Below are 13,588 nucleotides of genomic sequence, written 5' to 3'. Positions count from 1 at the left end.
GTCTCCTGTGGGGGGACGGGTGCCCAGGGAGACAGAATCATTCCACAGTTTGCAGGGCGAAACCCCAGAATTTCCCTAGAACTGGGGTACGGACATCCAGTTTGAGCCGATCGACACATCCCACCACGTAAGATCCCAGTGGGCACAGCTCCACTGTCTCTGTTTCCCGGGAAGTGACACACGGGTCCCCGCAGGGGATGCCAGCATCCAGGGCACACCCTCTCTGTATCGGGTGGTTGTGAGCAGCGGCGAGGGCTACGGGCGCCGTCTCCGGGGGCCTCGTGTTGGCGTTCCCACCTCTATGGCTGTTTGTACGATTCTGGGAGGGTCTCTTAATTCCAGCGGCTCCTATTTCTTCACCCGTGAATTGAGAAAGTCGAGGCCGTGTCACAGAGCTGGCGTGGGACCGCCACATTCACTACCCACAGAGCATGTAAAGCAGCACTGGCACGTGGGAAGACCCTCACGGATGCCGACTATTATTACAGCAAATACGCACGGAGTCGGACGGGTGTCCTTGCATTGAGAAATAAGGAATCACCAAATGTATACACTTCACTTTAAAAGGCCTCCCTGGGCTTAAGCGTACGCGCCTTAAAATACCGGGCCAGGTTTAGTGCACGTACCGTAACACGTCTTTGATCATCGACTGCAGCCTTGAAAGTTGTTTTATAAACGTGTCAGACATTTCTGCGCAGCCAGAGACACCTCTTTGCTTTTCCCCAACTGCCCCAAATCACAAACATGGTCAAAATATCCAGAATATACGCACTACGCCACACAGCCTGAATTGACACACGGCCTTCCTGATGTCTGAAGGCCACGGTGAGTACTAAATTTCCAACAAGATAAAATGGGGCTGTGCCCCCCCCCCCATTCCCCAGATCAGGGCCCTGGGAAGTGAGAGTGACTGCCAAAGGGGAGAGAGAATCCCGGGATGCCGCTGGCCAGAGAAGGAGGTTCAAATAAACGCGGGGTTGAGCAAAATGTCCTGGGGTCCGGTGCAGGTGAGTGGGCATCATATCCAGCTAACCCAAATATTTAATGTGGGAGCAAGGTGGGCTCATCTAACTCTGCGGCACGTCCGGGAGTTCTGGCGGGAAGAGGAAGTGACCCAGGGATGTCTCTTCCATGCTCGGTGGGCGTGGTCCTCAGCATCGCCCTGTCCCTCCGAGGCCGAGGCCGGAGTCTGCGCCTGGGCCTGCCCCTCCCACCCGCGCCTGGCTCCCGTCCTGGGGCCACCGCTGCATTTCAGTCCTGAACTGATGGAGCCAGTCCTGGTCCACAGCCCGGGAGGGGGAACATCCTGGAGGCCTGTGGCTGCCGCGTCTGGGGCGCGGGAGCGCCAGCGACAGAGCTGGTGACCCGGCGAACTGGTTACCGGCCAGATCTGATCCATTTCACGCGGATGCGGAATCGGTTTCCGGTTTAATGTGAAAGAGCCGTGTGGGCGGATTGTTGAGGTGACTCCCTTTTCTTTTTTTTTTTTAACTTGTTTTCCGATGCAATTTGCAGCTTAACAGCCGCACTATAAATGACATGATTAAGTTTTATATATTTCTGTATATTTGATGTATTTACCCAAATGCAGCTGTTGCTTCCTATACGGTTCAGATGTTTAGAGCGGAATCAATTGTTTGTGGTAATCACACTTCCCAAGCTTGCTGTTTTCTTTGTTTCTGCTTGGCTTTTTTAAAAAATAAATGCTCTGTTACAAACCTGAAACACCTCCAAAACACACTGAAGGTTTATATGGGTGCTTCCACAAAACGGGTTTTTACTCGCCCAGAAAATATAAGTATCAAAAAAAAAAAAAATCGCCTCCGGGAAGTGACGTTTTCCAAAATCTAGTGCTTTCGAGTTGCAGTTACACCTGGCACCCGGTCCTCCGGGACGCGTCCGGCCACTTGTGGCGCCTGGGGCTTGGGGACAACTTGGGGGAGGGAGAGGCCTGTTCGCAGGACGCCAAGGCCCTGTACCCGGCGTCTGAGAAATTCACTGGCTCGTTCAATGTTGTGTCCTGCTATCACTAGAGAAATCATCCTAGTTAAAAATATTCCTGTTATCATTGTATGTATATACACAAAGACTTGTCGTCTACTTAATATTCCTGAAGATATGATTATAATTAACCTTGTAACAAATCATGCAGAGGAAAAGAAAAACCTTTAATTATCCAAATGATTAATCTCTCCAAGCCAACCATTTGGACATTGAGATTCTGACTTTGTCAAAGAAACGTCTAAAGTTTTTACTTTTATTTTGGTGTGTGCGACAGGCATCAACCTTCTTCACGGGACTGGTTATATTTAGAGTGGTCAACGTCGTGTTTTCTTGCACTCACTGACCTTCCAGTGTGAGCGGTCACGTTTGCAATTTTAAGGAGGGGGCCAGGAGCAAACATAATGAATTACTCGGTTAAGAAATATTATGGGATGGAGGTATTGCACGTTTATAAAGATATTTCTCATTTTTTTTTAAAGTAATGCATGTAGAGGTAATTTTAGAAGAAATGAGGTAGGATTAAGGGAAAAAAATAATTGGGAAAAAGCAATAACTGATATTATAAGTAGATTGAAATCTTTGCAGACCTGAGAGATTCATTACCGTTCCTATTTTTAAAATTCCAAGTTTCTCTACACATAATTACAAAGTGTCTCAATATGTGTTCTTTTGAAATGAAATACCGCCCAGCCTAGTTCCACAATGTTTTCTTCACTGGAGATGTTTGATTTTCTTTTTCTTTTTTGTAAGCATGACAGATTAGTCCATTCTACTAAACCACCCAATAAGAAGCTCGTGTCTTTTTTTATTATATTATCGTTCCATTCCATCGGATGCATTTCATAAGCTGTTTTGAAACACAGATTATTTATCTGTGTTTGCCTAATGGCATTTAGCAGTACCATTCTTCTCTAAAGTTAGTTGATGGTGTCCTACTTTAAATGCATTAACTTCATGTCAATAAAATACTGAGTGGGAAATCATTGTCTCAGATTATACTTATTCTGTGTACGTATGTTCTTTCCTAGATGCTCAGAAAACCTTCCTAAATTTAATTCCCACACACTATGTCAAACTCATCATTGGACAAGTAATAAATCATGCCTTATTAAAGAAACCAAATTTTCTGGACCTTAAGATTGGAAAATTATTAACTTAATTCTTTACAAATTGCACAGAAGATAATATCTGATAATCCATTAAGCACAACTTAATCAATGTCTTCCATCATAATGCAAAATGTACTGATAAGAACTCAAGCTCTGTTGATTAAAAGGGTATAATGTAATAGTGTCTATAAAATTCAGATTACTGGAAATGAATATCTCGCTAATGGAACAAGCCAGTAAATTCGATTATCCTTCCCCACTTTTAAGCATATTTATGCTATGACAGAACAAGATGTAGTAAAACGTCTAACCTAAGAAAACAGAATCAGTATCAGGTTCACAACAGTGTTTAAGTAGAATGATTTTATATACTCCTGATCCTGGGAAAATGTTTGGTTTACAGTGACAGAGTGCCCAGCCCGAACTTGGTGTTTCTTTAGACCACCTTTGAAATGAGTTCAGCGTGGGTGTAAACCTACCTTCCTAACCCAGGAGCTTCCCCATGGCCTAAAACAGACGGAAGAATGTGGTACCAGCAATGTTTCCTGACCCTGTGTTTGTTGGACCGGCCCAAACTGTTTTAAAACCATCTGTTACGGCATGCAATTTTATTCCAAATTAAGAGAGGGGTTTTTTTTTTCACACTACAATATTTGTGGGTGTTTTGTTTTTGTAGGTGAGGTGGTAAGATACGTTACTTGATTTTAAAACACTAAGCACTATGTCCTGATTTCTGTGATGTGCATTTCTCCGCGTATCCCAAGTAATTTGTCAGTTTGCCATTAGCCAGCTGAACTCAGAATATGTGTGCGTGTATACGTGCGTGACTACACAGAGGGCACATCTCTATGAAACTGCACGGTTTATATAGAGCATAGTGACTTTCGAATTATTTACACTGACCCCGAGGGTTCAGAAGTTGGTTTTCAGAGGAAACAGCCATCTTTCTACTCAAACCTGCCAAAAGGCAGCGTGTGGGTCTGAGCGCATTCCTACGTAAACATAATTGCTATTTAAAGTGGAGATGTGTTTGCCAGGCTAATTCTTTCCCCTCCGTTAAGTCAAGCTTTCTGTATTTACAGAAATACAAATATTTTGCAGTTACAATACATCCACGATCATGATTCTGCAAATGCAATTTTCTTTTGAATAATAAAGCACCAGCACGTTAAAAAACCGTATCCGTCCATAACATTTAAGGCTTTTACGTAGTAGGGCACTGCAATCCGGCGACTTAGTATCTGGCAAGGGACCGGAGGCTTCTCCTGCGCCGTGGTAAACGTGGTAAGTGTTAATAATGTGAAATGAACCAATTTGCCCTCTTGAGAAGAACGGATGGTATCTAAATAGTCTTCCTTTTCAGTTATAAAAAGGTCTTCCAATCTGAACAGACAAAGCTATTCCAGCATTTCTATTTGTTTAAGAAAATAGGTCTAAATTGATGAAACTAATCATTTTATACTAAGTGCTCTTTTTAAAGACAATTGCTGATTGCCTGCCCCTTTTGTAGCTGTAGCTGAGCCCGAGATGGTACAAAATAACCATCTTGCCAGTTGTCACAACTATTTGCTCCTTCTTTAATTAAACATAATATAGAAAACAGTATAATTCACATCTAATTAGAAACCAACTTCTGTAGACGGTGAACTCTTTCCAGAACTGGCGTTAAGATCACGTCTAACGATTACAAAGTTGTTTATCTTCTTTGCCGGCCTCGATTTCATGTCTGAACTCCCTGCACCCACTTCTTGATTTTTTAAGAAGAGATTCCTTGGTGCTGCCTCCTTCCTTTCCAAGAGGCGATGATGGTAATGTTAGTGGAGGGAAATCGCTGTATCCAGGCTGATTTCATTAACATGTGTCTCATCAGGATCCTGAGTCTCCCTTTGTGCTAGAACGAAAGCAGGTTTTTTCCACTCAGTGAAACAGATAATGAACCCCAAAATGCGCTGAATCACAATGACTTAGCACTTTTCACCTTCGCCCAATCACCAAGAAGGTTTCAAGTGATTTGCGAGTCTATTAATTCGATATTAATTTGCCAAGTCATTCTACGCGGTAAATCTTCTGCAGCCCGAGCTTTTGGAAAACCGTTTTGGAGCGATATATTCCTCCTGCCTGTTTCACAGTCTTGTGAGGGAGGCGATGGTCCCCCGCCCTCGAGATACGGAACGTGGGAACAGAGGAAGAGCGATTTTCTGATGCCAGCCGGGGAGCACAGAAGCCTCACAGCTTGGCTTACTCAGCCAGCATTCACTGGGCGCCTACTAAATGCAGACGCTCTAGATTCCGGGGCCTGAAAGCCCGATGGTGGTCTCACGGGAGTTCCACTTCGACGAAGACGGACAAAGAGACGGACGGCCAGGCCACCGCCTGTAAGGCGTGCCGTGGACACGTGCCATCGGAGCACAGAGGGGTTAGGGACCCCGGGATGGGGGCTGGGCGCAAGGGAAGGCCTTTTGGGAGGATGCTCAGTTTAATTTGAGATTTGTAGGGCACGCAGGAGGAGAGCTGGCGTTAGGAGGGAGGTGGACGGGGAAGGAGGAAGCCCGGTGGTGAGGGGCAGGGTGGGACAGAGTCTGCACAGCCATGCTGGGGACTGTGCTTCCTGAGTAATTACCATTTAATGGCGGGTTTGTCCCTGCCATCTTGTTATTCACGCATCGCCCCTGGATATCTGGCAACGGTGGGGAAGAATGCATTAAGCGGAGCAAAATACAGATTATGAAACAAAGCGGCGGGGACGTTTGCTCAGGGGTGCTTTCTGCAGCAAAAAAAGCAGCTTGGTCTCCATTGAGGGGATTCGGCCCCCAACCCCACAAGCGGAGAGGCAGCGTTGACGGTCTGACGGACTCCTGGGACTGGTTGGGCTGCGACCTGTGGGAACGGAGCGCTCACCGTCCCCGTCGTCCTGCCCGGTGGCCTGCCCCCTTCATGCCTCCCTCTTCCTACGAGACACCTTGTTTTCTTTCAGATCTGTGGTGCTGGTTGCTGCAAATGCAAAATCCTGGTTTGTGAGCCCCGACCTCCGAAGAAGAAAGGAGCTATCTGAACCCAAATGCTTCATTAAGTGCTTTCCAGCTTTCCACCAGTTCAAAGGTGAGGCTTTGGGGAGCAACAGGGGGGAGCAGAGCGGCCGCACGGTCTGGGCCAGCATCTCGTGAACAAGGGAGACGTGGGGAGAGGGGCCCTCATCCGCGTTGCCCCACAGGGGCCGGTAAGGCTTCCAGCGAGGGCGGACGGGAGGACGGGGCGCCCGGGGCCCGGGGCTTCCTGTGGGCCGGGGTGGGGGTGGGGTGCAGGATCCTGTGTCCCGGGACAGCCACGGGTGCACTAAGAGGGAGGCCAGCTCCCAGTGGAAGAACGACGGGGGTGGGGCGGCGCGGCCGCTCATTCGCACAGATCCTCCCGCGTCCAGGGCTCGGAGGGGACCGTCTGGCCCCTTCTCGGAGGACACGAATGGAAGCCCGCTCGCCCATAGGCACACTCACTTGCAGTTGGTGAGACGGACCCGCTCAGGTGGAGAGCCACTCAGAGGTGCGTTCAGGACCAGCCCAAGCGTCAACGCATTCCGCAAGAGGGCGGTCCGGACTGCGGGTGCCACGTCATCTCTGGCTTGGGTCACAGACCCAAAACAAGCCCACGTTGCCGTGGCCCCGTGCTCCTGAGGTACTTCTGGGGGGGACGCCGGCTTGGACAACGTTGTTTTGATGACTTCGATGAAGGTGGTGGAACTAATTCCCACTCGAATGGGTGGTTGTTTATTTCTGCTTCGCGTGAATCAGAGGTAATTGTTTTGAATAGCCTTTCATGGCGGCTCTGTGTACCGGGGCCATCTGGTGCCGATGTCCCCGCTTCTCCACTTGTGGCTTTTAAGACACGCTTCCCTCTCCCACCGTGAGGCTGCTCTTCTGATTCAGCCATCGGTGGTTCACGGAGCTCACGTCCAAAGACCCCATTCAGAGGCGAGCTGACGCGGACAGCTTTGGCCTCCAAATTAGGAAATAGTGATTCCCGCCGTCAGCCAAGCGTTTGGGGAAGGAAGACGACAACAGCAAGGGCAACACTTGCTTGACAAACGCACAAGTGACCATGTGACACAGGAGCTGAATCGGTCAGGAGGAGGTCGAGGAGGCCGGGGGCTGGCACAGGTCGTGTTTGAAGGTCAATCTTCAAGGGATGGTAACGTGTATAAAATTCTTCCTAGTTTTCCCGATTGCATCAATATTTTGTTTCTGAAGGGAATAAAGATACCGAGTCTCAAAACATAAACTCACTGGAAATGCCTTTGTGTCGACGGCGACCTCTTATAGACTCTGTCCCCTGAAATAATGGCCGTTGCTTCCTGTTGGGCGTGTGTCCTGGGAGGAGGGCGCAGCATCCGAGAAGCGCCGGGGTTTCGAGGTGCTGGGGGGCTGGGTGTGAGGCGTCGCAGGTTTGCAGATTCAGCAGCGGGACCTTCGTGAGGAAGAGTGTGGAACAGGCCCCAGCAAAGGACGGCTGAGTCCCCCACTCACCGGCACAGCCAGATGGGCCGGCATTGCTGGAAGCCCGGATCTGGGAAGTGGGAACGTCGACGGACCGGAAGCAGCTGGACAGAGGCCCCCGTCCAGCCCGCACCATCCCACCCACCAGGGCGCTCTCCCCTCACTGTCCCCCTGGCCCTGGTGCTGGGTCCCGTGGTCGGGGCTCTGTCCTGGAGACGACCCCAGAGCTCACCACCTCGAGGCTCCCTGACCCCCTCCTCTGGGCTCAGTGGGGACTTCGTCACACAGGGGCTCTGGTACCGACCGGTCCAGCCGCCGGCCCCCTCCCTCCTCGCCCCCAGCCCCAGCCTCAGCAGCTCTCCAAAGTCCCTCGTCCACAGAAGCCCGTTAGGAAAGTCAGGACCCCCCCTTACTGCTGTCACACCTGGCAGATTCTGAGGGTTCCGTGTGCTCTGTGGCCAGAGAGGGACAGAGAGCACGTACCTGTTTCTATGAGAAATCCAGTGTCACACCCAGAAAGAGCCCGTGCCCTTCACCAGGGGGCAGCGTGCGGTCCGGTGGGCGGGCGCGACCTTGGGAGGCAGCTAGCGCAGCCGGGGCAGTGGGTGTGTGTGGCACACAGGCTGGACCCCCATGGCCAGCCACCTGCGGGGGACGGGCGGGCGTGTTTCCTCTGCACCCTGGGGCAGGGGGGCCCCCGGTCACCGCAGCCACGTGGACGGTCAGTGCCGGAGGCGGCTCCCTGGCTCCCTGCGGCTGCACGCGGCCCCCCCTGCGGGGAGCTTCTCTGACCCCTCACCCTCATCCACACCGGGAGGCTGAGCTGCTGGCAACCCTCATCACAGACGTCTTCCTCCCTCGCTGTCCCAGCCCCTCCCGACCTCACTGCAGGTTCCCCCCCCCCCCACCCCGGGGGAAAGTCTGCGGGTTCTCCTCCTGGGGGGTCAGTGGTTTCAGTTTTCACTCTCCCGTTGAGACCATTGTATCAGACCTGTGCGCAGTCGGCTCGCGATGCTCTAACAGAACATAAACCCTGGGCAGCCGGATCGACTCCCCACGGCGGTGCAGCTGAAGCCCAGGAAGACCGCAGATTCGGTGCAGTGAGAACGCGCTTCTCCACCCCCCTCTGTGTCTCCGCCCTCCAGAGGCCCCGATCTCCCCCTCCAAGTACCAGCAGGCTGGGGGCCGGGGCTGCCGCTCGGGAGGCTGGGGGAGACCCGCCGCAGCCGGGTGACTGGGAGCGGGGTGCGCCTTAGCTCTGCCCCTGCCCAAGACGCCTTCCCCCCTGAAGGGTGGCCCTTCTTCACTGTCTGGTTCAGGGGCTTCTGTCCCTTGGAAGGACTCTGCACGAGCCCCTCGTGAAGGAACACCTGCTCTCGCATTTACAGAAGGATATTTGATCCCTTGCGTGAAGTCCCTCTCCGTCCCGCAGACCGCAAGCCCCCGGAAGGCAGGTGGGTCTTGTCGTGGACCCATCGGGTAGTTGACCCGAGCGCTAGCTCGTGGAGGTTGTGCAGGAAGCGCCTGCTGGGTGAGGGAGCGGGGGCAGCACAGGCCGGTGTGGACGCGGTTAGGGACCACAAGGAAGAAAGCATGGGCTAGAATAACGGCAGCTCCTTGGGAGAGTCGCGTCACCCAGCGTGAAGTGAGGAAGCTCCCAGAAGTTAGGTCCCCGCCCCCAGGTGTGCTCGCTTTTAAAGAAGTGATACAGAGCAAGTTCAGGTGACACTGACGTCACATTGTGCAGCTTTGCTGAAGCCTGGGTTTCCCTATTTTGGGGTGAAACATGGCCTTTCAGGCCATAGCCCACAGATATTGTGTAGGAAGAAATGTGACCTTGTCCCAGAAGAAGTCTGGCCTTTGTCTCAGCTCCTGGGAGGTAACCTTCATTTGCCTGGGAACCCGGGGACAGGTGGTTATCAACTGACTGGAGACTGAGATTCGCCACCTGAAAATCAATCAATAACCAATCCCATCTATACAATGGAGCCCCAGTGAAATTTCTGAACACGGGGGCTCGGGCGGGCCTCATGCGTGGTGATGCTCCACACCCTAAAGTTGGGGAAGGACAACAGGGTCTCCGTGCCTGAGGGTCCCCTAGAGTTTGTCCTGTTAGATGTTTATTCACTCATTTCTCTTCATCAAAATCCAAAGAGATGATCAAAGATAAGGGACAGACAAGATCACTGGAGACAATTCTGCTGTGTGCAGTCAGAGGGTCTCATTCAAGGTCAGCTTTCTTGAGCTTTGACCAGTTACCTAGAAAAGTCATCAGAGGCATGGCGTCACGTGGGGTAGGGTCCTCAGATAGTCACTGTGGTTTTCAGACAATTTTCCGCGGAGATGCTACTAGGGGCATAAATTGGCACGTGTGTGTGTGTGTGTGTGTGTGCACGCGCGTGTGTGTGTGACAGACAGCAGGGAGTGGGATGCCCTTCCGAGCTTAGAAAACACTTGTTTTGAGACGAATCTTTTTCAGATCGTATCTCCACCATCTCCCAAGAAGGGAATTTGTTGAGGTCGAATGAGGCCTTTCCACTTTTATATTAAACACACACACACACACACACACACACTAATTTTATGCAAGTCTGCAGACACCTGAAACATCGCTCGGAGCGTTTGAGCTACAGCCCAGAAGACCAATGAAGCAATCTACCTGTGCGGAACTCAGTATTTGGAGGATGTTTGGACTTCTGATGCACAAACGTGTTGAAGGCCAGTTCGTGGAAGTGCGTGCGTCCCCGACCATACGGTGGTTTTGTGTGACCCGGCTGGGCAGGTGTAGGGTGTCACACGTAGGGCGAGCACGCACAGGGACTTTGTCTGGCAGGGATGCCATGGGAGACGTCTGCGAGTATTTTGACTGAGGCGGAAACTGAGGCTCCAGAGGAATTAACGGCGCACCCCCAACAGCAAATAAGATGGCACGGGACCCTCGTGTCTGAAGAGCCTTTTCCTTTCGGCTCCGTTCTATCCTTCTATGTGCATGCGAGCCTTTTGATGCTGAAAAGCAGCTGTCATTTACTTAGAACATCCGACGTGCTGGACGCCGTGGTCAAGTGTGTGAATCGTATTCTACCTTCACAGAAACTGTTAGACGCACGTGTCCATTAATCCAATTTGATGGGTAAGGAAATTGAATGAAAAAGGATAACCCGCTCGCGTTGATGTTAGAAGTCAGTTGAGAGGGGACAGTTCAAAGCAGTTCGATCGGTTTGACGCCAGACCCCCTGGCGTGTGTGCGGACCCCGCTGTCTTCCGGGGCCCCCTAGGAAGCGGTCCGCGGCCTGTGACAGCAACGGGGACACGGCGAGGCGCTGGCATCTGGCCCCCGTCTTCCCGAGGATCCGGAGCCCCACACGTTCAGCCGAGTGTGCCTGTGGCCGCCGAGCCGACTGCCCTCCCGCCATTAAACCGCGGTCAGGGCCAGCGCCCTCCGACTGTGGTTATCTGAAGGGACGGCCCCCTTCCGGGGCCTTCACCCGTGACCCTCCCTGACACGGGGCCCCGAGCTGGACCTCGGGCCTGGCACTGGAGACATGCTTTATTGCCTCGTTTGTTTCTAATCTAGACAGAGGCCCTGCCTGGCCTTCAGTGGCGGTTTTGTCCAGTCGGGCATTTCTGGTTTCACTGTAGCTGCTTATTTTTACGGCTTTATCTTTGCCTTTTATTGAGTAATTTTTTTCCAGCTTATTCTACCTTGTTTGCTTGTTGCTCTCTTATCTATAACTTTTCCACGGGAAATAAGAAGTGACAGTTCAAGATTCGAAGGCTGACCCCGGGCGACACAGGGAAGGCTCCCGGCCGGTCTCAATTGTTGCGTCTGCTCAGCAAGAGCGGGACACGAAGCGGGTGCCTCACGGCCCCCCGGGGAGGCAGCCCGCTAAAGCATTTCCAGAAATGTCACAGCCAGGGTGCGCCGCGAGCGCTCGCACCCGCCACGTGACGTCGCGTTCCTCTGACCCAGGGCGGTCCCGGGCTCCACGCGCCCACCCCGTGCCGCGGCCGAGCCGGTGCGGTCCCCGCTCCCAGCCTGGCCGGGCGCGCCCCTGCCTCTCCACCGCTGCCCGCGACGGTGCTCATCTTCCGCTCGGCCTGTCTCCCTTAGGCGCTCGTTGTGTCCCACTTGCTCCGTGCCACCCGGGACGGCGTGGGCACTCACGTGGGGCTCGGTGCGGGAGGCGATCAACTCCTTCGCACGCGTGCCTGTGTGACTTTCCAAGACTACGTTTATCATCTGTTTGTCCCTGCAAGGATTTTATCGATTATTAACACTGACCACGTGTTAATAAGAGAAATAGAAATGGTGGTCACGGGCGTGAAAAGGAAACAGAAGCATATGCGCCCACCGGGGAGGGTAGTGCAACAGCCACCATGGATCCTTTATTTCGGAACTCCCCGTGATCCGAGGCAACACGTGGAACATGAGCTTAACAGGACCAATCATCAGAGCGAAGGAATCCCGCGCTTCCTGCTGTGGGCCGAGCCCATGGCCAGTGCTATTTATAGATTGACCTACACACGAAGCAGTCCATGCCCGTCACGCGTGCGCTGACATCGGCGATGCGGACCCTGTGGCGGTCACCGGTCTAGCTGAGACGTCTGGACACGCGTATACCCTTCTGCCTTCCAAGGCAGGGAACTGAAATCCTCATAAGTTCACTTACACCTTGTAATCATTCCATTTCCTTCCGCATGGACCTTGGCCACGGAGCAAATGTAAACATTTTATTCCGCTTTCCAACCTCGTTCACTAAGTTCTTGTTTGAATTTGGAGCATGACTTCAGGGTAGGTTTGCACGATGAAGAATGATGTCTTGATTGAAATTAATCTTTAAAACGAGCCCTTACACTTGTGATCCTTTGTTCGGCGTAGATTCAAACCAGTAACAAAACAAACTAGATTGCTTAAACCAACAGAAATTTATTCCTGCACAGCTTTAAGGCTACAAGTTCAACAGCAAGGAAAGCAGGACCGCGTTCCCCCGAAGTGTCTGCATGGAGCCCTCCTTTGCCTGGCTGGTAGACACGTCAATCTGTCTCCCTTTCACACGGCTTTCTCCCTGCACCGGCCTGTGGGTCCTTGCATGGAGTTCTTTCCGTGTCTGCAGCCAGATTTCTCTCATTTTTTAGAGAGATTGCGGGTGCAAGTGGGGGAGGGGCAGAGAGAGGGAGAGAGAGAATCCCAGGCAGGCTTCGCACTGTCAGCACAGAGCCCGATGTGGGGCTCAAACTCATGAAACGGTGAGATGGCGACCCAAGCCAAAGTTGGACGCTCAATGGACTGAGCCACTCAGTCACCCCCGGATTTCTCTCTTCTTAAAAGGACACCGGTCCCTGGTTCGGGGCCGAGCGAATCCCAGTTTGTGACCTCATATTAACCACGTTACATACGAGAAGAAGGGCACTTCCCAAGGGTCTCGGGTGGACAGGAATTTTTTGGCGGGGGGGGCTTTTTTCAACCCGGTACCATCGGCACACATCGCTTAAAGACACGCTACGATCTGTTTTGAAAGACGACCTCCTCTTATCTCTGTCAAAGGCAGCATTGGTGTTCAACACAGCAGCGGCAATGCCGAGATCGGAGTCGTGCGGTCTGAAGGCGTGGCTGGGCTCCCAGCGGTGGCCTTGAGACCCACGGGTCCGGCTTTCCTTGGCTTCCCGTTTCCCAGGTGGAGGGTCTCGGGCAAGTCACTTCATCTCCCGGAGACCACGTGTCTCCAAGTACAACTATTCAGCAAATATTTGCTTCAAATCTGTGCCCTTAAGAGACGGATCATTCACGAGAGGCAGTGAACGCAGGGGCCGGAGGATACGGGGAAGCCACAAACGAAAACGGGTAAGTGGAGAACAATTTCCCCCGCTCTGGCCGAGGGCGGGGTCGCAGTCAGAGGAAGAGCCAGGAGGACTGCATGGCAGGAAGAGGACACAGAGGGCATCCGGCCCAAGGGATTAGGTGGGGGGGGGGTGTCCCGGGGCTGGGGA

At 52.4% G+C, this 13,588-nt stretch overlaps 1 long non-coding RNA gene across 2 annotated transcripts; it reads left to right on the top strand.

The window, feature by feature from the left end:
• The first annotated feature begins 1,206 nt into the window (after nucleotides 1–1,206).
• LOC123381137 lies at nucleotides 1,207–7,385 on the top strand. 2 transcript variants are annotated; one of them, XR_006587807.1, is made up of 3 exons: nucleotides 1,207–1,463; nucleotides 6,088–6,212; nucleotides 6,532–7,385. It is a non-coding gene; the product is annotated as an uncharacterized LOC123381137 (long non-coding RNA). The 2 variants fall into 2 exon arrangements; XR_006587808.1 differs by lacking the exon at nucleotides 1,207–1,463 and adding an exon at nucleotides 4,469–5,488.
• Nucleotides 7,386–13,588: the final 6,203 nt, after the last annotated feature.

The sequence above is a fragment of the Felis catus genome, chromosome D3 (genome assembly GCF_018350175.1).
Source record: "Felis catus isolate Fca126 chromosome D3, F.catus_Fca126_mat1.0, whole genome shotgun sequence".
Taxonomy (NCBI): domain Eukaryota; kingdom Metazoa; phylum Chordata; class Mammalia; order Carnivora; family Felidae; genus Felis; species Felis catus.
The sequence above is the reverse complement of the archived record's forward strand: the minus strand, read 5'-3'. Positions and strand labels throughout refer to the sequence as shown.